Genomic DNA, 20,349 nt, shown 5'->3' on the forward strand with positions numbered 1-20,349 from the left:
AGAGAGAGAGAGAGAGAGAGAGAACCAGAACTTCTTGCAAAGATGGATGATTTCATGCACTGGGACAAGGTGTTTCCATAAAAGGCTGGGATTTGTTCTAACCCTAAAGGTAACACTGTATCTCCACCCCAAAACACAGCAAAGGGCCATGTCATGCCAAAAGGGTCAGAAGCCAGATGAACAAGTTCCTCATGGTTAGAGTCAGCCCAGATCAGCACCTTCTAGAAGAAGAAAGCAGCATTTTTAGCTTATAAAGGACAGTGAGAAATGAAGAGGCAATGGTTCAGACTGATAACAAATGGGAACAGGAAAACACCTCATGTAAGAAGACTTCCAAATTCGTGGAAATCTGCCTTCTTTGTCAAGGACAAATGTGGGCCACACAGAGGATGCCACAGGAAAAAAGACAAAGAGAACCTTCTCTGAGAAGTATCAAGGGCTGGAGAGATGGCTCAGAGGTTAAGAGCACTGACTGCTCTTCCGGAGGTCCTGAGTTCAATTCCCAGCAACCACATGGTGGCTCACAATCATCTGTAATGAGATCTGGTGCCCTCTTCTGGCCTACAGGCATACATGGAGGCTGATCACTGTGTACTTAATAAATAAATAATTCTTTAAAAAAAAAAAGAAGTATCAAGATACTATCTAACCACAGGCATCAAGTCAAGATGACAGAACGTCTCACTGTTAATTGAGGTTTTCCTTTCCCAAACCCATGACCCTCATCTAACTGAAGACTCGCTACAGCAGTGGTTCTCAACATGTGGGGCTGACCTCTTTGGAGGCTGAATGACCAGGTCACAGGGGTCACCTGAGATCATTGGAAAACACAGATATTTACATTAAGTAGCAACAAAAATAGTTTTATGGTTGGGGTCACCACAACATGAGGAACCATATTAAAAGGTTGCAGCATTAGGGAGGTTGGGAGCCACTGCTCTACAGAATATCTGGTGTGGTGTGGTGTAATATAGGGTGGTTCAGTGCTGTGTGGTGTGGTGCAGTGTGGTGAAGTGTGGTGTGGTGCAGTGTGGTGAAGTGTGGCGTGGTGCAGTGTGGTGCGGTGAGGTGTATTCTAAGGTGGTACAGTGAGGTGAGGTGAGGTGTGGTGCGGTGCGGTGAGGTGAGGTGTGGTATGGTGTGGTGAGGCATGGTGTGGTGTGGTGTGGTGTGGTGTGGTGAGGTGTGGTGTGGTGTGGCACGGTGTGGTGTGGTATGGTGTGGTGCGGTGCGGTGTGGTGTGGTACGGTGCGGTGAGGTGAGGTGGCGAAGCCCTCCAATTCCAGCAGTCATCCAGAGGTGAAAGCAAGAGAATCAGGAGTCAAAGCCAGTCTGGGCTATGAGACCCTATCTAAAAATCAAACAAATTAAGCTAAAAAAGAGATACCACAATATTCTTGCAAACTATCGAGGATATCCAAAAAGAAAAAAAGAAAAAGAAAAAAAACAACTCTAAGATAAACTGTCAAGACCCAAAAGTGTCTAAGAACACCTAGCTATTAAATTAAATTTAACATGGTATCCCAGGAGAGAGCCCTGAGTAGGCAAAGGGCAATGGATTAGAATCAAGAAAATCTGAAAGAAAAAGAAAAGTGTTATATACTATTAACTTGGTCTGGAGAAATGGCTCAGTGGTTAAGAGCACTGACTGCTCTTCCAGAGGTCCTGAGTTCTATTCCCAGCAGCCACATGGTGGCTCGTGACCATCTATAGTGGGATCTAATGCCTGCTTCTGGCATAAAGTTATACATGCAGATAGATCACTTACATACATTAAATAAATACATAAATAAATCTTTTAAAATATATATATACTATTAACTTGTAAGGTCTACAACATGTTGTTTTCTGTTCCATATTCACAACCTTTCTATAAAGCGGAATCTATTATTTTTAAATCATTTTTAATTATGGGGGTGAAGGTGGGGGTGTGTACATTGCCTGTGGAGGCCAGAAGAGGCGTCAGATCCTGTGAAGATCCTGGAGTTAGAGGTAACTGTGGACTACCTGGTAAGAATACTGGAGGCCAAATGCACGTCCTCCATAAGAGCTGTATACATTCGTAACAGGCCAAGCCATCTCTCCAGCTCTCAAAATCTAATCGTAAATTAAAAGTTAACATAGCTCTACCAGGCCTTAAATTTCAGCACTCAAGGGCAGCTGAAGGAAGAGGGTTGACACAAATTGGAAGTCTAGTCTGGCTTGCAAAGTTCAAGGTAGTTGGGGCTGCACAGTGATCCTACGTCTCAAAATCATAACAACGACAACAACAGTAGAATAACAACGAAGAGGCTAAATCTATTCTAAGCTGAAACTCAGGCAGCTGCAGTGGTGCATGCCTGTGTTCCCAGAACTCTGCAGGGCTACTACTAAACGTTGTGATCTGAGCTACACAGCAAGACTCCCTCTGTTGCAAACAAACAAGCAAACCAAACCAACAACAAAAAGGTTATTAAAAAAAAAACTTCAAAGTTCCATATTGGCTATAATGTACAGTCAGGGTTGAAATCCACTTCTTCTTTAGCAAGACCAGCAAAGGGCTTTAGGTATTTCAAGGCACGGTGCTGGCTGGGTGTTTGATTTGAGATCACAGGGTTTCAGAAAATCCTCACGTTAGTAAACACACGAACACACAATGTGCGTGAGTCTATGTATACAGGTTTACACACCCTGGTCATTATGTACTAGAGACCCCGCCCACAGGGGGGTGAATTTCCCAGAATGCTCATTAGTAGATGTTCAGTAAGATAAAAGGAACACACACACACACACACACACACACACACACACACACACACACAAGCCATTCAGAACTGCAGGTTTTACTTTGATCCATTCAAAGGGGCCATGAAAGAACTATTTGTGCCCAGAGAATAAGTATGGGGAATCTCCCCAGTTAACAACCCCGAAGCTGAGATTCAAAAGATCTCATTTGTTCTTAAGGCAAGAATCCACATTCAGTTCTTTTTCACCTTTAAAAGACAGAAATCAAGATGCCTGGAATTCCCTCACACTGACCAGGCCAAAACTCAGTGCAAGACATCGCAATGAAAAATGCGTACTGCCAGACATTAGGACCTAAGGACGTCTGGGCTGCAGTCACAGAAATGAGTGAACGTTCCAACAGCCCGTTATCTAAAGACTTAAAAGACTCCCCCACACAAAGGTCCCCTTCTCAAGCCATATAAATGCTATATCGACATATACATATAGATATAAAGGATACATACACACATCTTTATATGGAAGGAGGAAACAGAAGCCAATTTTGCCAGCAATAGGAGGCAGTACTTCATTCTCTGGGCTCTGCTGATTCTTAACAGGCAATTAGAAGACAATTATTTTTTAAATTCCTGCCGTAGCTTTGTTTCCCATTAAGGTGGGGGCTCTTTCTACAAATTGCTTTTGCCAAAGATAACAAAATCACATCTCTTTTCTTTTCTATAAGCAAAAGAAAAGATAATAAAGTGACAAATTAATTTCCTCCGACGTGATAAAACTAATGAAATCACCCTGTGTGGGCCATCTGCTTCATGGATGCAAACTGAACGGCATTTTCCACTGCCTGGTAACTTGCTTAATTCAGTTAGCCCTTACTGCTCTGCTTTTGTTCTAGTTCTCAATGGGACCATCTCCCTGGCGACTTCCAGACACGGGAGCTGCTCAGCCCAGGGGAGGGAGACACATGGGATGGTGGTGTCACCCCTCTCCAGCTGGCTGTCACCGGTGAATGGAGTCTTCAGGAGGGTAGCTAAGACGCTAGACTTTTAGCAGAACTAAACTGTATGACGGGAACGGTGGAGCACTTCCTAGATGCCACCCACTAGGCCAGGTGTATGCATTTGCCATGTTTAGCCCTCCTGATCTTAGAGTTGGTTTCTGTGACTGGTCTTGTCTGGCTCACAGGGATTCTGAGGTCAAAGTCAAAGGTCTCTATTGTATGCCAGCACCATACTGGCTAGCTTGGCGACCATCAACCACTATGAAAAAAGCTCTGCATCCCAGAGTGGGTATGTCTAAGTGTTGGCTTAAACTTGAAGCACCTAGACAACTGATTGAAGTGTGGGACAAAGGGGCAGACTTCAGCATTCCAGAAACAGAGGAAGGAGAATTCCACAGCTTTCTCCTGTCCCCACAAGTGGAAGATAGGCATAGAAGGAGGTACGAGTGTGGAGAGGGCCCTTATCACAGCAGAACACTGGGTTGCTCTCATACCCTCTACCCACACACTCAAACTAGGGGCTCACTGAGCTGAGAGGAATGTCCCTGTACTCAGAGATGCCATGTCTAGGGGTTGATTCCTGTGGCGAACATCTGGAAGGAGAGAGAATAGCGTGGCTGATGGCTTCAGGGATACGGCCAGGATCCTCTGACAGGATGTAATTGGCTAATGCTCTCACAGTGGGATAGGAGGAAAGAATCGCCTTGGAGAGAGAGTGTGAACTGGGATACATCAGGAGAAAGGGCTGGCTTCTGAGAGAGCAGAAAACCAGCTGTAGTGAGCATAATCCAAGGACACACCTTTCCCTCTCTGTGGTCCCCATGGAGACACAAGAAGAATTTTAGTGCTCCCACCTTCCCTCTGTAGGTTCTGACCACAAATCCAGGAATGAAGAGTCATCAGGCTGCTGCTGGAGCCTTCATCATACAGCAGGCACAGCCTGTGGGCTTCTGGGCCATCCCTACACTACCCATGGGACTTCCTGGTCTTCATTCTCCTTCTGCTTGTGCATCAGATGCCTGGGCCCACGTTGGAAAAATAGCATAATGGGTAAGGTTTAGGTGACCCAACTGTTCCCTAGAGGATGTGGGTGGGAGGCGGTGTTAGTTACCAACCCCCTTCTGCATGCAGATATTGGCTAATTACCTCTGAAAGAAGAAAAGAGGCTCATTTCAGTGGCACCCAAGTCACTTACCCCAGGGATCCTACAATGTCCATCTCCCCAGACCTAGAATTAGAAGTGAACATGTCACTGCTGACCCAGCTTTTCATGTGGGTGCTGTTACCAGCTGAGCTATTGCCCAGCCCTGGTGTTTTATTTCTTTCTATTTTCTTATTCTTATTTCCAGACAGGATCTCATGTAACCCTGGATGGTCTCAAATTCACTATATAGCCAAGGATGACCCTGCTTCTCCTGTTTTTATTTCCAGAGTGCTGGGATTAAAGATGTGCACCAGCACAGATGGTGAGGTGGTACTGGGAATCCAACTCGGGTCTTCACAAATGCTAGGCAAGCACTCTACTAACTAAACTATAGTCCCAACCCCACTGGTATTTCTTAATATTAAACAAACAAACAAAAACATTGTTACAGGGTGAACGAGTCAATCTGGTTCAAGAGTGCCCCACCAAAGTGGATCTAAGCTCCCTTCCACTCCCCCTCTTTCCCCTCTCCTCCACTCTTTACCTTCTCTTTCTATCTTTTAGACAAGGTCTGATTATGTTGTCTAAGATGCGTGTGCCATGTAGCCCAGGCTAACCTCCATCCCTCCGTTTTCTAGCCTTAACCTCCCAAGAGTGGAGATTTGCTACCACATATGGTTTAAGTATTGTTTTTCTTAACTTGTGAAGCATCAGCACACAGAATCCACCTAAGAATACTGAACTAACATCTCTACTCCCTCCCCAGAAACTTCCCTTTTAAAATAAGAGAACTGAAATTCAGAGATGGGTCCAAGAGAAAAGAAGAAGCAAGGAAGGTCTTACACTGGGTTCTCAACCACACACCTTCCTCCTTCTTAGAGGCAAAATGAGGGGAGGGATGAAGGGGTTCTCTCTCTTTGGCCCCAGGGCCAATCATGTTGCACACTTTAGGTTGAGGAAGTACAGGTGCCAGAGATGAAAGGGATGTGTTGACAGAGGGGACTGGTGCCGGACTATTTCCTGCTTAGACTGCCAATGTCAAGGCCACTAAAAACCATTATCACTTATGATGTAATGCGTCTTACAAAAGAAGAATATTTTGTGTTTGAAAAGCTCCCCAGAGTCATCTATAAAATGCGCTGGGCTATAGGGCCACAAAGAATGTGGCTGGGCATTTTTATTTATTGTCATAGATGGATATGGAAAAGAAATTCTGAAGGAACAATGTGGCTCCTAACATGGGTTTGGCATGGACGAACTGTTAAAAATTGCATGTTCCATCAATGAATTGATGCCAAGTGACTAAACTGTCATCAGACAAAATAAATAAATAAAAGCCTCTAAGGTGGCATTCCAGGGCCAGACATCAGACACGCACGGTGTCACGGAAATTACCCAGGCTTTGATTCCCCGCAGAACTCAAGCTGTCTCCTGCCTCTCTCACTTAACTGGGTGACTCTGGGCAAAGGGTTTAACCTTTTGACCCTCAGCGTTTCCCTGTATGGGTGGAGCTATGCACACCCTAGTTCAGAGAGCGGTAGGAGGACTGGAGGTACTGTAAGTGAAATTCAAGCCACTGGACTACACAGCTACCCAAGAAAGACCTAGGGAGGAACTGAGATAAGCATGGCAGATAATTCAAATCAATGGAAAGAGACAGCCAGATAAGACGAGGGGGCTCCCAGCACATGAAAGTTTAATGACAGTGACAATTCAGGTTTGGCTCTGGTCAACAGGAACCATAAATAGCTGTTGCCTAATGGCCATGTCCTCTTGAAAATGGGTTATTCGTCTGAGTCCGTCTCCCACAGGACAGCTGCAAATACCATCAATACTGGCACTAGGCAACAGCCTTATTTATAGCCAAGGGACAGATTCCAAAGATAGAATAGGCCGTGGAGGCTGAACCCCCATCTCCAAGCTCCCAGATTCCTAGCACATGCTGAAAAGTCAGCCTTAAGGGAATGACTGAGACCGTGGAGGCATGGAGCATGAAAATAGGGAATACTGGAAAGTGTGTGTGTGGGGGGGGGGGGTGAAAAGCACCATAAACTGAGGCGATGCGGGAAGAGCTACATATGCCTGACTTCCTGGAGTCAGCTGCCGGCCGTCACCAAGGCTTCCCCAACTCTGGGCTGAAATGGAACCTCGAAAATTGGAAGACCCAGTTGAATATGTATCTGGATTCCAGTGAAGCCCAGAAAGACTCCTGGGGACCACATCTGCCATGGAAGCATTTCCGAGCCCCTGCATAAGTGAGTCCCAACCCCTGACTTGCTCAAGACCTGCACTATTAGCAGGTACCCCGACCTCCTCCTGCTCCTCCCTTCCTCATTAGCTCAGCGGTGTCTGCAATTCCTCAGAGAGAATGGCCTCTTCCAGCCCCTTGGCAGTAATGTCTATTGCTGGAATGCTTAGGTCTCATAAATTGGGGGTCACCTGGATTTCTCAAAGAGACCTGGATTCAAACACTACTCCCTTCCCCCATCAAAAAAAATCTTGTACTTTTCATTAACTCATTTATATTTCTTGACTTTTATTGTACCTGATAAAGTTTCTGAGGGCAAGAACCACAGTCACTATTGCTGTTAGTTTCTTAGAAATGTCTACTCAAGTAACAGTAAGTACTGGATGTATGAATAGATGGATAGATGTATGGATGGGTGGATGGATGGGCAGACTGAAGGACAAAAGGAAGAATGGGTGGGTTTGATGACTCAAAAAGAAACCAGTCAGGGGCATAATTATCCACTCTGCCATTTGTCATTCCGTACAGCTGAGAAGTAACTGCCCTGGTCACCACAGCACTCTGATTTATCTAGTAGCCTCCTGAACACCACCTGCAGATCTGATCCCCGATAACTGACCTTCTCCGGGTAAAATCAACCTTGCACTTCAAGAGGATGAAACAAGACCATCCATCTTCTGTTGACGGTTCACCAAGCTTTATGTGGTCTTGTAAGAGAGGCACAGAAACCATGGTTATCCTTGCACCACAGTGGGCAGGAGGGATGGCTTCCTGAGCACCCGTGAAAGACTCAGAGAGTCTAAGAGACATATGTTTGGGAGACCACAAATGAAAATGAGTACTTTTTCCACAGTGTCTTCTTGGGTGAAGTTGTGCAAAACTAGATGAATACATATCATAAACTTTCAGCAGGATTAGGCTACAGATCAGTAGAGACATAGAAGGAGCACACCATCCCCTAATCGCAACTGACCCAATAAGCACACTTGAATTTAGGATGTGACTAGTAAAAGTCACTAAGCCAACTGGACCACATCACATCTGCCACCTCAGTCTTAATCCTAGTGCACCCCCATGCTTCCCTTTACCCTGGCCAGACATTTCTAGACAAGGCTGACGTTGGTTTGGCCATTTCCCAACCCTTTAAGCCATTGGGTGAGGCAGAGGAAACGCATGCCAACCCAGTCAGGCTGCTGTTATCTTTCACTTAGCTCCTTCATGCTTTGCAGGTAAAACTGGCTCTTTTGGACTCAGAGTTTTTCCACTGCTGAGCAGGAGAGTGGGAGCCTTCTTCGCCCACGTGTTATCCTCCACTCGTGGGGGCGTGGCCTCCTATGTGTCTGGCAACTCCCAGCACGCACTGGAACTCTGATCGATTTAGGTTTACCACTTGCGCCACCTCGAGGAAACATCACAATAACCACAATATCCCGTGAGGAAAGGACCACTGTCCCATTTCACAGTGAGGACACTGGTACTCAGGATACACAAGTGACTTCTAAAGCACACAGGAGGACCCAGGCCCTTACATACATGAAGTCAGCAGGAAGCTTTGCCCCACTAGCATAGGAGCCTGGAAGGATGAAGAGCTCCACATGACTCAGCTTCCTCTTGGCCTCTACCCTGGTCCTAGACAGGGGTCACAGCAGCCTCTGCTATGTGATGGGTGTTCTCAGCTAACAGGGAGCTGGCACTCACCAGCGGACTCAGTCCCTGGCCACACTCCCAAGGTCAGTACTACACATACTGCAGTCAGAGACTGTGCCTGAGCCCAGCAGATGCCAGGTGAACCTGCTGTATAGTTTTGATGTATGACACCAGCAGAATATGCCCACCTGGGAATGCTTTGGTGCCAAGAACGAGCAGAAGGGAAAGCATTGCGGAAGTATCGACCTTGGCAATCTCCCGCCTGCTGCAGGAACCTCCCAGAGGAGCTTTAATGAAATCTGGTGAGCAAAGAGAAGTATCTGCCATTGCTGGAGGAAAAAGAGCCCAGTGCATGGGAGCATGGTGGGAGCAATGGCCTGTCTCCATGGAGGAGAAGGACCTGAGAAAAGTAAAGAGGGAGGGAGGCCATTAAGGCGAAGTTTTTGATGCATAGCAGTGTGTGTGCGTGTGTGTGTGTGTGTGTGTGTGTGTATGCCCAGCCAAAGAGGAGGGGCCAAGTGAGACAGCACTGTGCTTTCATCGCCACATAGCAAAGAAAGGTGCTTCGTGGCTGAGCCACCGAGCAGAGGGGAGAAGCGCCAGCCTGTTGGCTACAGCTAAGAGAGGCTACATTGTCACAGGCTGCCTCAGCGCCCGTCATACTCCACTCCCTACCCTGAGATGCAGCTTACTGTTGCCAAACTGGTTGGGCTAAGTCACAGACAGTAAAATGGACCTGTCTGGCTGCCATATTCCTGATCAAAGCTGACTCATTTCAAAGGCAAACTGTCAGCAGTTGGGGAGATTGTGATCAGACAGAAAATAAACTATCGGGTTACTTCAGGGGTTCAAAACAAAACCTCCCTATAAACAAAGTCTTCTTTTGTGCTCTGAAATGTTCCATCCTATTAAGCCATGAAGAAAATTATCAGACATTAATTAAAGTACACGCTTGGGTCCTGGGGTTAGGCCCTAATGCTCATTTGGCTCACGTTGTGTCCTATGGGGAAATTTTCTGAAGCTGGGAGCTTAAGAACAGACTGGGGTCCCAGGTGTTCAGAGAGTCCCACTTCGTTTCATACTTGCCCATGATGTAATCATGGCACAGGGAGATCACAAAGAGGTTCCAGGAGACAGACATACACATGCACACATATATACAGACCCACACAGAGAAAAACATACATATATACACAGAAACAGACAGATACACACACACATTATGATGCAGACACATACACACATTATGACACAGATGCACATTCACATGCACAGACAAATACATACACACACAGACAAATGCATACACACAGACAAATGCATACACACAGAGACAAATGCATACACACAGAGAGACAAATGCGTACACACAGAGACAAATGCATACACACACAGAGACAAATGCATCACATAGAGACAAAAGCACGCACACACACACATTCCCTCTCTCTCCCCTCTTTCTTTCAAAGATACAGCATGGTGAAGCTATCAGCCAGTTTCGCTAAGCTCACATTTCAGGACAAGTTGCTTTCAGAACTGCATTCTCAGAGTGAAACAATTTGGTTGAGAGCAGACTTTCGGGGTGGGTCTCTGGGCAGCTACCTAGCAATGGGAAGAACTGATTCACATGGTGTGTCAGAGACAATGGCAGTCATTCCTGCCTCTCAACCCCTGGACACCTGAGAACTCAATGGAGCCTGTAGATGTGCACCGAAGGGAGCAACCTTGCCTGAGCTCCCGGAGGCCAGCTAGGGGTCCTTCCTCTTCTTCAATGAGATTGTGGCTCACTCCCCAGTAGTGAAATGTCCACACCCGGTCAGATTCCCTACACGGAACTGCCAGTGAGGAGAGGCTGCACCCTGACAGAAGAACTGCCATCTAGTTGGAGCAAGAATGGAAGCTTGGTGAGGAGGGTACATGGGGTGGTTTGGAGAAACGCTGAAGCTGCCTCCATCAAAGTGGAGGATGTCACCCTTGGAGGATGTCAGGGGTTTCCCCCTGCTCCAAGAAGCTGCGCAATAGGCCACCCTATCTGACTTTGATGCCCTGGGCTGAAACCAGGGAGGCTGAAACCACTGTCTCCACCAAGTTAGTCTTGTGAGAAGAAGTGTTCCTGCCACTGAAAGCCACTAGAGTCCACTCAAATACAATCTGGTAGGAGGCCAGGGAAGGAAGGCAAAGCCTTCAGAAAGCCAGTTGTTCCCGCCATGGTCACTTCACGCGAGACTCAATGCCCTCTTACTGTGTTAAGTCTGCAGATGCTCTGTGGAGAAGCTGTCAGGGGCAGGTGACAGGCTTTCTGAGTTCCAAAAGCATCTCTCTGAGGTAGCACTCTCTCCTCAACTGGCCAGGTAGGTGTCCTGGACAGGGGCAGGCCAGATTCTTCACACAGAGCAACTACTGGCAAGTCAAAGGCCATAGGAAGAGTCACTGGGTGTTTCTGTCTGCTCACTGGAAAGGTGGCTTCTCACCAGTGTGGGCAGTGGGCACATGGAGTGTTTGTAGAACTAACTCAGCAAAGGCCTATACCCTCCGATGGACACTCTCCAAGACTTTCCCAAATCCTGCAAATGACCTATGCTGCCGGTCTTCTGCCTGTGACCTGGAGTCCCCTGGGGTCACTAAGGTAAACCAACAGGGTTTCTGGGAATTCTCACTGATATAAGAATGCTGATAACCAACCAGAGAAGGCGGATGATGGGCGCACACCTGTCACAGCGCCAGGCTCCAGGAATTGCTAATGTGGTTTCATGGCAACCCTCCTTAAACCCTCACAGTTAGGTCCTGCAGACCACAGCATCCTTTCATTCCCTGCCAAGTGCAGTGGACAGAACGGTGCTAGAGGGGTTAAAACAGCACGGTTAGGGGAGTCCCAGCAACTCAGAGCTGGGGTTTTGAGGACTTTTGCCTTCAAGAAGCCATAGATTAAACAACACAGAGTCAGACATGCCCGGAAATCCACAGGCTTTGATGTCAGTTAAACAGATTTATAAGGCTCCTCCATCATCTGCCTTGCAGCTTTAGGCGAGTTCCTCTCTGGGAACCTCAAGGCTTTTTTTTGGGGGGGGGGGTCTGTAAAATGGGTATGTCAGGGGAGGTAAGAGATAACTAAACCAACACAGTGTTTGGCAAATGTTACCTCTGAACCTCCAAGTCCCAACTTGGGCTCCCATCGTAGTGAAATCAAAGAGTCTGTTGGCCAGTGAAAAGCCTCGGGACTCCCTGCTGGTGGCTCCTTTCCATGAAGAGTGTACTTCCCGGTTGGCCACTCTTAGGCCTGCCCCATTCCCTCTGCACATCTTTTCGAAGCCATTTTCCCACAGCAGAGGAGATTGGTGGTGGTGGTGGGGGGGACAGTTTCCACCCAGATTTATGGAAAGCCACAGTGGGAAGATAAAAATTCCAAGAGCTATCTGGATCAGAAGAGCCAGATGCCTGTAGTCTCGCAAAAGCCTCTGGCCCTGCACAGGAGGTGGCATCAGGGTGGCCAAAGGGGCTTGAGGCAAGCCCCCTGCGTGCTGGGAAGGGAGCTCTCTATTACAGAGGAGATGCTTTGGCTTTGGCAAAGCCAAGCTACCAGGTTCAGGGTATCTGCTAAAAGAGCCACCAGCTGGTGACGCTGTAGAGTTGTGTTCACTTCAGGGAACCGCTGACCCTGCTTTGCTCATCCCAAGTATGGGAAGAAATGCATTTGTCAAGGCTGGCAATGCCAAGAAGAGGACGGGACCAAGAGCATCAGGACATGCAGGTCCTGGAGGCTAACTCAGTAGTAGGAGGAAGGTTATGCTAGCTGATTTTAGCTGCGTCCGTCCCCAGCTGAAAGAGAAGGTGACAGATAGTTCTAGAACTTCTGGAACATTCATATGCACCACGATGTTTTGCTCTGCTGACTTCACGAGCTTATGAAACACTGATAAGGATCACAGGTGCTCAGACACTAAGCTCCCAAGTTCTACAGGACCCTGCCCCCAAAGTGGCAGGTTAAGAGTTCTGAAACAGGTATTTCTGAAGTCAAAGACTGTGGCTAAGCACTGGCTCTCTTCCCCCAGAAGCATGAGTTCCCAGTGTCTGTTTACACCCTGTCTGACCTGTTCCCACTCACCACCATGACCAGAGCTAGAATGGTAAACCTCTGCACTCTGAGGCTGAGGCAGGAAGTTCAAGGCCAGCCTCTGGGTACACAGTGAGCTTGCAATCAGCTTTGGGAAGAGAGGCACATGAAGGAGGGGGGAGGGGAAGGGAGCAGGAGGGTGGCAGAGGAGGAGGTATAGGAGGACAGAAGGTAAGGAAGGGGGAGGAGGAACTCAGGTGAAAGGGAGGGAAGGAGGAAGTGGAGATCAGATTGCTTATGTCACTATCAAGGCATTATAAAGCCCTATAGAAAAGAAAAAGGGAGAATGAGTGGGGTGTGAAAGCTGACCCTTGACCATCATAAAGACTCAAACAACCGCGCAGGGAAGGAAATACGCTTTTCAGAAGATGCTGCGTCACCGGCCAAACTGAAAACCCAACTCTCCCGAAGATTCAGGCTTTGTTAGGGAGGAGTGTGTGCTCTGTGAAAAGCCACTGAGGAAAGGGGAGGGCAGAAACTGGATGCACAAGGGCCCACTGGTCTTGCCCCCTCTTGCTCTCTGCCTCTGGCCTCCTCCATGTGATACCCAAGCCCACATCTTCTGGCTACACTCGCCCGCAAGATTTCTTCATATGCTCTCCTGCTCGCCAGCCTCAGGGGACCCTTTCTATCCTAGAAGGCAGAGTCCAGACTTCTTAGCCATGCATGCAGACGTCACTGCTATATAACTTCAGTTTACCTCCCGCCTCCCTTCCACCCATGCAGTGGCAGCGTTGCTTTGGGGGTGGGCATGCAGGCTGCAGGCTCTGCCCTTCTGGTGTTTAGCATCATGGTTCAGATGCTTAATACTAGGGTGACCTTACATGTGTTGCTCAGGTTTTCTGAGGCTACACAATTGCATGTAAAGCAAGAGAGCAGCCACGATGCCTAGGAAGGGGCCGAGAGCTAAGGAAGCTGGGGCTTTTCCAGCCCTCAGGCCAGCCAGGCCAGCACTGCAAGTTCATGTCTGACTTCCCCCACCATGAACTTCCTTACCAAACCCTTTCAGGCCCAGGTGAAACCCATTCTCCACTCTCCTTCCTTGACTTGGCTAATACCATGCACATAGGATCTGCACTCACCCTGGTTCTCTGCCTCATCTCCTAGTAGTTTTATTGTAGGACACTCCTCCACTTTGGCCTCCTCCAGGCTTTCTTTCAATCCCTCCTATCTAAGTAGAAACCAGAAAACCAAGTCCCAGATCACCTTGCATTTTTGGAAGGCAGGAATGAGATGGAGACCATTTCTCTCTCTCTATTTCTCTCTCTCTATTTCTCTCTCTCTCTCTCTCTCTCTCTCTCTCTCTCTCTCTCTCTCTCTCTCTCTCTCTCTCTNCTCTCTCTCTCTCTCTCTCTCTCTCTCTCTCTCTCTCTCTCTCTCTTTCTTTCCTTTGGAGCCTGTCCTGGAACTAGCTCTTGTAAACCAGGCTGGCCTCGAACTCACAGAGATCCGCCTGCCTCTGCCTCCCGAGTGTTGGGATTAAAGGCATGTGCACCACCAGTGCCCAACTGAGATTTCTTCCTAGAAGAACAGAAGTTAGGCAGGTGTGCTTGGATTCTGGGTTTCAAGGTTAAAACACAAGAGGTGCTGAAAGGGAAAGTCTAACGGTAGGAAGGCCTGAATTCTGTTCACACGGGGATTTTGTGATTGCCCAGTTCTCCGTATCATGTCCCTTTCTGCCAGAGTTACCGCCTTCCTGGCTTCCAGACTAACCCCAGCTGATGAATTCTCCAGTTGCACTCCAGTTCAGTGCCCAGCCCTGCTCCTAGGAGCTGCTCACTACATGAGGACATTGGGGAGTGGGCACCTTCTCATGGGGCCTTTCTCCAGCACTGTGGTCTAAGGAACAGAGAGAGGAAAGAATTACCCAGCCAAGGAGGGTTGCACACCTCCAGAGTCTTATGCTAGAAAAAGAAGTCACTGCACGCATCTGTCCTATGGCAAAGAACAAAGCAATCCTGCCATGGAGGTGACTGTCACCGTCTATAAATCAGCCTTTTTACTGACATCTAAGATCCCCTACTAAAACATCCTGAGCATTATGGGAGCCCCCCCTTAGCTTTCTTTCTTTCTCCCTGGTCAGCGATAGCTCGGGAAGCGGGCGGGGTATATAGCTGGCAGTATAGTGTGCTCTGGGCATTTGTTCCCCAGCAGTATAAAACATTAGATTAGCTTTGCCACCTGTGTCTCAGAAAATGTAACGAGTCACCAGAGGCTGGGCTTTAAATAAGAGTGTATGCAAGTGGGCATCTAAAGATTTATTTCATTATTTTTTACTTTGGATATGTGGGGGCAAGTTTGTGTGGGAATATGTGCATATGAATGCAGTGCCCTAGATGGCCAAAAGGGGGCACCAGATTCTCCTGGAGCTAGTTACAGGCAGGGAAAAACTGTCTGACAGGGGTACTGGGAATTTAACTTGAGCCCTCTTTAAGAACGGTATGGGTCATCTCTTCTGTCCCACGCATCATATTTTAATAGCTATATAATTATTTTTATGATTATTTGCTACTATGTCCACAGAGGCTCCTTTCGTATGAGTTAGATAGTTTCCTCTTTACATAAAGTTATTCAGATTAAGTAGTCAATGTGAAGGAAACCAAGAAATAAATAAGTGATACATGTGGTAGACTGGTCAGGTAAAAATGGCCAGTCTCACGTAAGAATGACTATACTTGGTGACAAGGCGTTAACTCAAACATTACAAATAGATTTACTGGGGAATTTAAAATATCTAATCTATTCGATTTATCAAAATAGCATGAGATAACTCTGAGAATGTTCACAATTCGTTTGAAATAATTTACTGTCCCACTTGGTGACCTCTTGGGAATAATTTGGTTACAGGGAAATGGCCAGTCAGAGTCAGACATGCCAGAAGCCTGGGCACAGCAAGATGTTTGGTCTCCATCCGGAGCAGAGGACAGAGCTAGCCTAGTGCCCACTTCACAGGACACTAAGTAGGACACTCGTGGCTCTTAAAATCCTCTCTGAACTCAGTTTACAATGGGCAGAATCTCAGAGTGTGTCCTAATCTACATCAACTGCCAACTTGACACGACTTCGAAGTACCTGGAAGGATCTCAGTTGGGTAATTTTATCAGGTTCGTCAGTCTTTGGGGAATTGTCAGGATTACTGACTCGGGAAGACCCAGACAACTGTGCAGTAGCACCATCCCAAGGGGGCTGGTCCTGGGCTATAGGGAAAGTTGGCTACCTGTGCCCTTGTGAGGGAGGGAGAGTGCAAACTTGCAAGCAGCATCCCTCTGTGGTTTCTGCTTCGGCATGCCGCCTTGACATCCCTCCCGATGGCGGCCTGGAAGTGTAAGCAAGCAAACCCTTTCCTCCCGTAAGCTGTTGCTATGACAGCAACAGAAGGAAATTAGGATGGAGTTACAGGAGGGGAAGATCTGCAATTAATTCTTTAAGCGAGTGTTACGTGGGAAAGGACACACAGAGTTAAAGCTGAAGAACCAAGAACTCACAGGGTACAGACGAACACCTAACAGGGGGAAAAGGTAGCTGGCATTCTCTCTCCAGCCATCCCATGAGTGTGCACACTCATCCTAAGACGAGCAAAGGTCAGCAGCAATGGCAAGAAAGCAATTCTCTGCTCATGGGGCACAATTTGGCCAAATCCCCTGGTAGACCTGCCACTGTCAGCTTTAGCAAGCTGTTACAAAGGATATTCTAGAACATACTTGATAAAGAAACCATCTTCTGGGGAAATGGTTGCTATATCCATTGCCAGTAACAGCGGCATAGAAGGCCACAGATTTCTGCAGGGTGGGGTTCTGCCTGTTTCGTCAGGCGGATGAGCTCAGTTCTTCTGTAGCAGTTCTCAACAGTGCAGCCACAAACTAGATCACGCAAATACTTCAAAAGACACCACTACACAATCCAGTTACTATGGCAACAACATCTTCCCCAGCACGCCAGGTGGGAAGGAAGGCTCCTGACGACTCTAAGCACAGGACCCTTCCCGAGGCTATTCATTCATTCCTTTGGTAGATAGATGTTTATTGAACCCATCCTTTGACCAGATGTTGTTCTGGGTACTACAGACTCCTAAAAGAATCCAATAGGCACCTCCCCAAAATGGGGTGGGCTCAACGGCAAGTAAGCAAACACACTTGCACGGGAAGCCACCCCGTGTGTGGTGTGCTGTGAGGAGACCTGAAGAGGGCGCTGTGATGGTAGTGAGACTTCTCCTGAGGGGGAAGCACTGCAGGAAAAGACGGTGTGGCGGGTGCTGAATCCCTGCGTGGCTCCAGGGATTAACCTAACTGGGGGCCCCCAAGGGAATAGAGACTTGCAAACATAGGGACACAGACAAGGCGGGCTGGGTTCTCAGACGGAGAAGTCGCAGCACCCCGGAAGCTCAGCGTGTTTATTACATACAGTTGAACGGAGAGGTGGAGCTATTGCAGTTACTGGTGCACCGAGAGGCAGGTTATTAGATACAGATCAACAAGGAGGTGGGGTTACTACATACAGCTGACCAAGGAGGCAGGTTCTGCAGGGGAGCAGTCTTCAGGTCACAAACACCCCGGAGCAGGGGGAAGATACGGTGGCCATTTTCCACAAACACTGTCAACATTCACACTCAGAAGACAGGAAAGTTTTGACACTCCCATCGGTCCTTCTGTCATGGCTGTGCCCACGTCAAACAATGAACATTCACTCAGGATTTACTTGTTCCTGTTCTAGGAAAGGGAACAGGCCCATCAGGCCCACTGGTGGGAGGGGAGGGAACCAAGATCACACACAAAGAGAAAAGTAGTCCCAAGTGGTTGTGCCCAGATGACAGGAAACAAGCAGAGAGTGGGATGGGATGGGGTTCCTTCTACAGGCAGTGGGCAGCCACAGAGAGGCTTAAATAGTGAGCCACACAACGATGTGATTTCTGTTCTCAGTAGGTCAGCCTGAGAGGTGATCAGGTCAGGAGAAGAAGCGGGAGTCCAGGCCACAGGAGCAGTGCAGGTCCGAGAGGCTGGAGATGTTGACAGAGAGGGAAGAAGAGAAGGGAGCCTTTGGAGGGGAGCAAATGCCCTGGGGCGATCGGAAGCAAAGCTTCCTGAGCGAGTACGTCACATCGCAGTGTGACTTTGCAGGAATTTCAGCTGATCTGATTGGCTTTTCTAAATTTAGTCACCGTAAAAGGAGGAACTGATTAGATACACTCCTAAAAGGTCTAATCCTAAAACGGACAACAACACGCATCTTCAGATTTAATGCTTGCACCCAGGAAAATGCAGGGACCCCCACTCCAGCGGTACTCCAGAAAAAGACTCACTCAGATGGAGTCGTGGGGAGCTCCCCGGCTTCCACCGGCTTCCTCCATGCCTCACAACCTCGGTTCTCAAAATTCTTACTCGGCAGTTTCAAAGTTAAGCATCCGAAACCTCCTCGGAACAAACCAAATGTAACTTCCAAGGAAGAATGTGGTAAGGCGTACCCCTCCAGTGAGCCCAGAAGGCGTGTCCAGATAGGGAGTATCAAGAGTACCTATCAATCAATGCAGCCGGAAGTCTCAAATAAGGCAGAAGGGCTGTTCCGAAGGGAGACACAAACCAGAGATGCAGCGAAGCCTGCCTAGTGGGCTCCCTAACTGTTGGGAAACTTCCAGAGAATGCCTTTGCCTCCAGCTGCCTCAAAGAAGAGCAAAGGCCCATAGGCCCATAGCTCTGCTCCCCCACAAGTCTGATGTGCCAACGACATCCAGACAGCTAGAACACAGTTCTACAGTGAGTTCGAAAGTCTCCTTTGCTGCAACCTAGGGGGAAGCCAGGCCTGAGGAGCCAAGACACTAGGCAAGCCCTATTGTGGATAGGAGTAGGGGCCATGTACCAACTGCTGAGACTCACGCATTCTGACAGCAAGAGTTCTGACTTCTGGGGTTTTGTGGGGATGGGAAACGACCAAGAAACTTTAGAAAGTGCCCCTGGCACAGACACTTTTGAGGCCTGTGACCTGGCCTAGGCATGTGCATTTGGAAAAACAGGCAGGGACGGCGGTCCCCATTAAGTGTCTGGTTCTTCCCCCTTGCCATGCATGCTGAGCAAGCACCTCTGGTCCTTCCGTCTAAAGGTCCAGTGCTGTGCTGAGCAGAGATGGCAGGAGAAGCATCCCAGGGCTGGGCGGCCCATTAGCACTTCTGTTCAATATTTGCCATCCCTCCCTGCTACTGTCTTATTGGATGTGGACAGGTGACCATCTCCATATAGAGGAGGCACAAGGGAAGCCCAGGACATGGAGCCAGGGACGACAATGCTGAGGTTTGGAGGAGTCAGTCCCAAGCACTACACTTTCCCCACACCTCCACCTGCTTCTACCCTCTCTGCTCACCAGGCTTTCTCCAGAAAGACTGGGTGCCTGCCATCTGGATAATCACAAGGCTCCTTGCTAGCCAACAACTTGCCTCCCCAAGCTCTTACCTAGCTTAAGAAAAGTGACAGCTGTTGATGTCCTCACGTGGGAGCTGTTTCGTGAGGGAGAAAGAATCTACAGCACCCCAACTCTTTTGCCATATGAATTCACCAATAGCAATGGGCTGGAGCTTCCCTAGGGAACCAGGGGCTCCTCTGAACAGGAGGCACCACTTCCTACAGCCCTGTTAGCATATGCACCCCTCAAAAAAGGGGGCTCTTCAGATTGGCTGCTCACAGGCCCCAGCAGATGGGATGTGCAGGGTGGGTGGAGCAGGGAAAGGGCTCACCCTCCTGTCATCTAGCAGCTGGTGAGGGATAATGGTTAACCTGGGACCAAGTGCTACGGTATCTTGGCATTTTGATGTGAGCGATGTCCACGCTATATAAAACTTGACTGCATTTGGGGCTAGGCATATTTTCTAACAAGGGCTTATGGGTAGAGATTTTTTTAAGCTGGAGTGATCTGAGCTCAGAATTATGGTTCTCCTTCTCACTAAGTATGTAACTTTGGGTAAGTTTTCTTTTGAGATTTGGGTTCCTTATCTATCAAAGGGGGACACTAATAATACTTAAGACACAGGGCTGTTGTGCAGATAATGAGATAACTGTGTAAAGGGGCTAGAACAGCTCTGACTATGTAGCAAGTGCCCCATCATTGTGACAAGAATTTGAAAATGCAGGTAGTATTCGTTCTCTCTGTCTGTCTCTCTCTCTGTCTCTGTCTCTGTCTCTGTCTCTGTCTCTCTCTCTCTCTCTCTCTCTCTCTCTCTCTCTCTGTGTGGTTGATAGCTTGTGTTTTCCTCTGTCACTCTCCACTTTATTGTTCAATAGAGTCTTCTATTTAACCTGGAGTTCACTGTTTCAGCAAGACTGGCCCATGAGCCAGGAGGAACCACCTGTGCTGAGATTACACACATAGGCCTCAGTGCCTGGCTTTTCTTTCTTTCTTTCTTTCTTTCTTTCTTTCTTTCTTTCTTTCTTTCTTTCTTTCCTTCCTTCCTTCCTTCCTTCCTTCCTTCCTTCCTTCCTTCCTTCCTTCCTTCCTTC

General features: G+C 48.0%; 1 protein-coding gene across 9 annotated transcripts in view; it reads right to left on the reverse strand.

Annotated features, from left to right (window-relative positions):
• Window positions 1-20,349, reverse strand: part of Nav2 (neuron navigator 2) — a 625,897-nt gene that overhangs the window by 258,204 nt on the left and 347,344 nt on the right. The window contains exon 1 of one of the 9 annotated variants that reach the window (XM_050122145.1): window positions 18,168-18,299. The exons of the other annotated variants lie outside the window; for them this stretch is intronic. The gene's annotated coding sequence lies outside the window, so the exon portion shown is untranslated. Of the gene's footprint in view, window positions 1-18,167; window positions 18,300-20,349 lie in introns of those variants that run through there. 9 annotated transcript variants of the gene reach the window in all.

The sequence above is a fragment of the Alexandromys fortis genome, unplaced genomic scaffold, assembly GCF_014885135.2.
Source record: "Alexandromys fortis isolate MF-2015 unplaced genomic scaffold, M_Fortis_MF-2015_v1.1 scaffold_170, whole genome shotgun sequence".
Classification (NCBI taxonomy): Eukaryota; Metazoa; Chordata; class Mammalia; order Rodentia; family Cricetidae; genus Alexandromys; species Alexandromys fortis.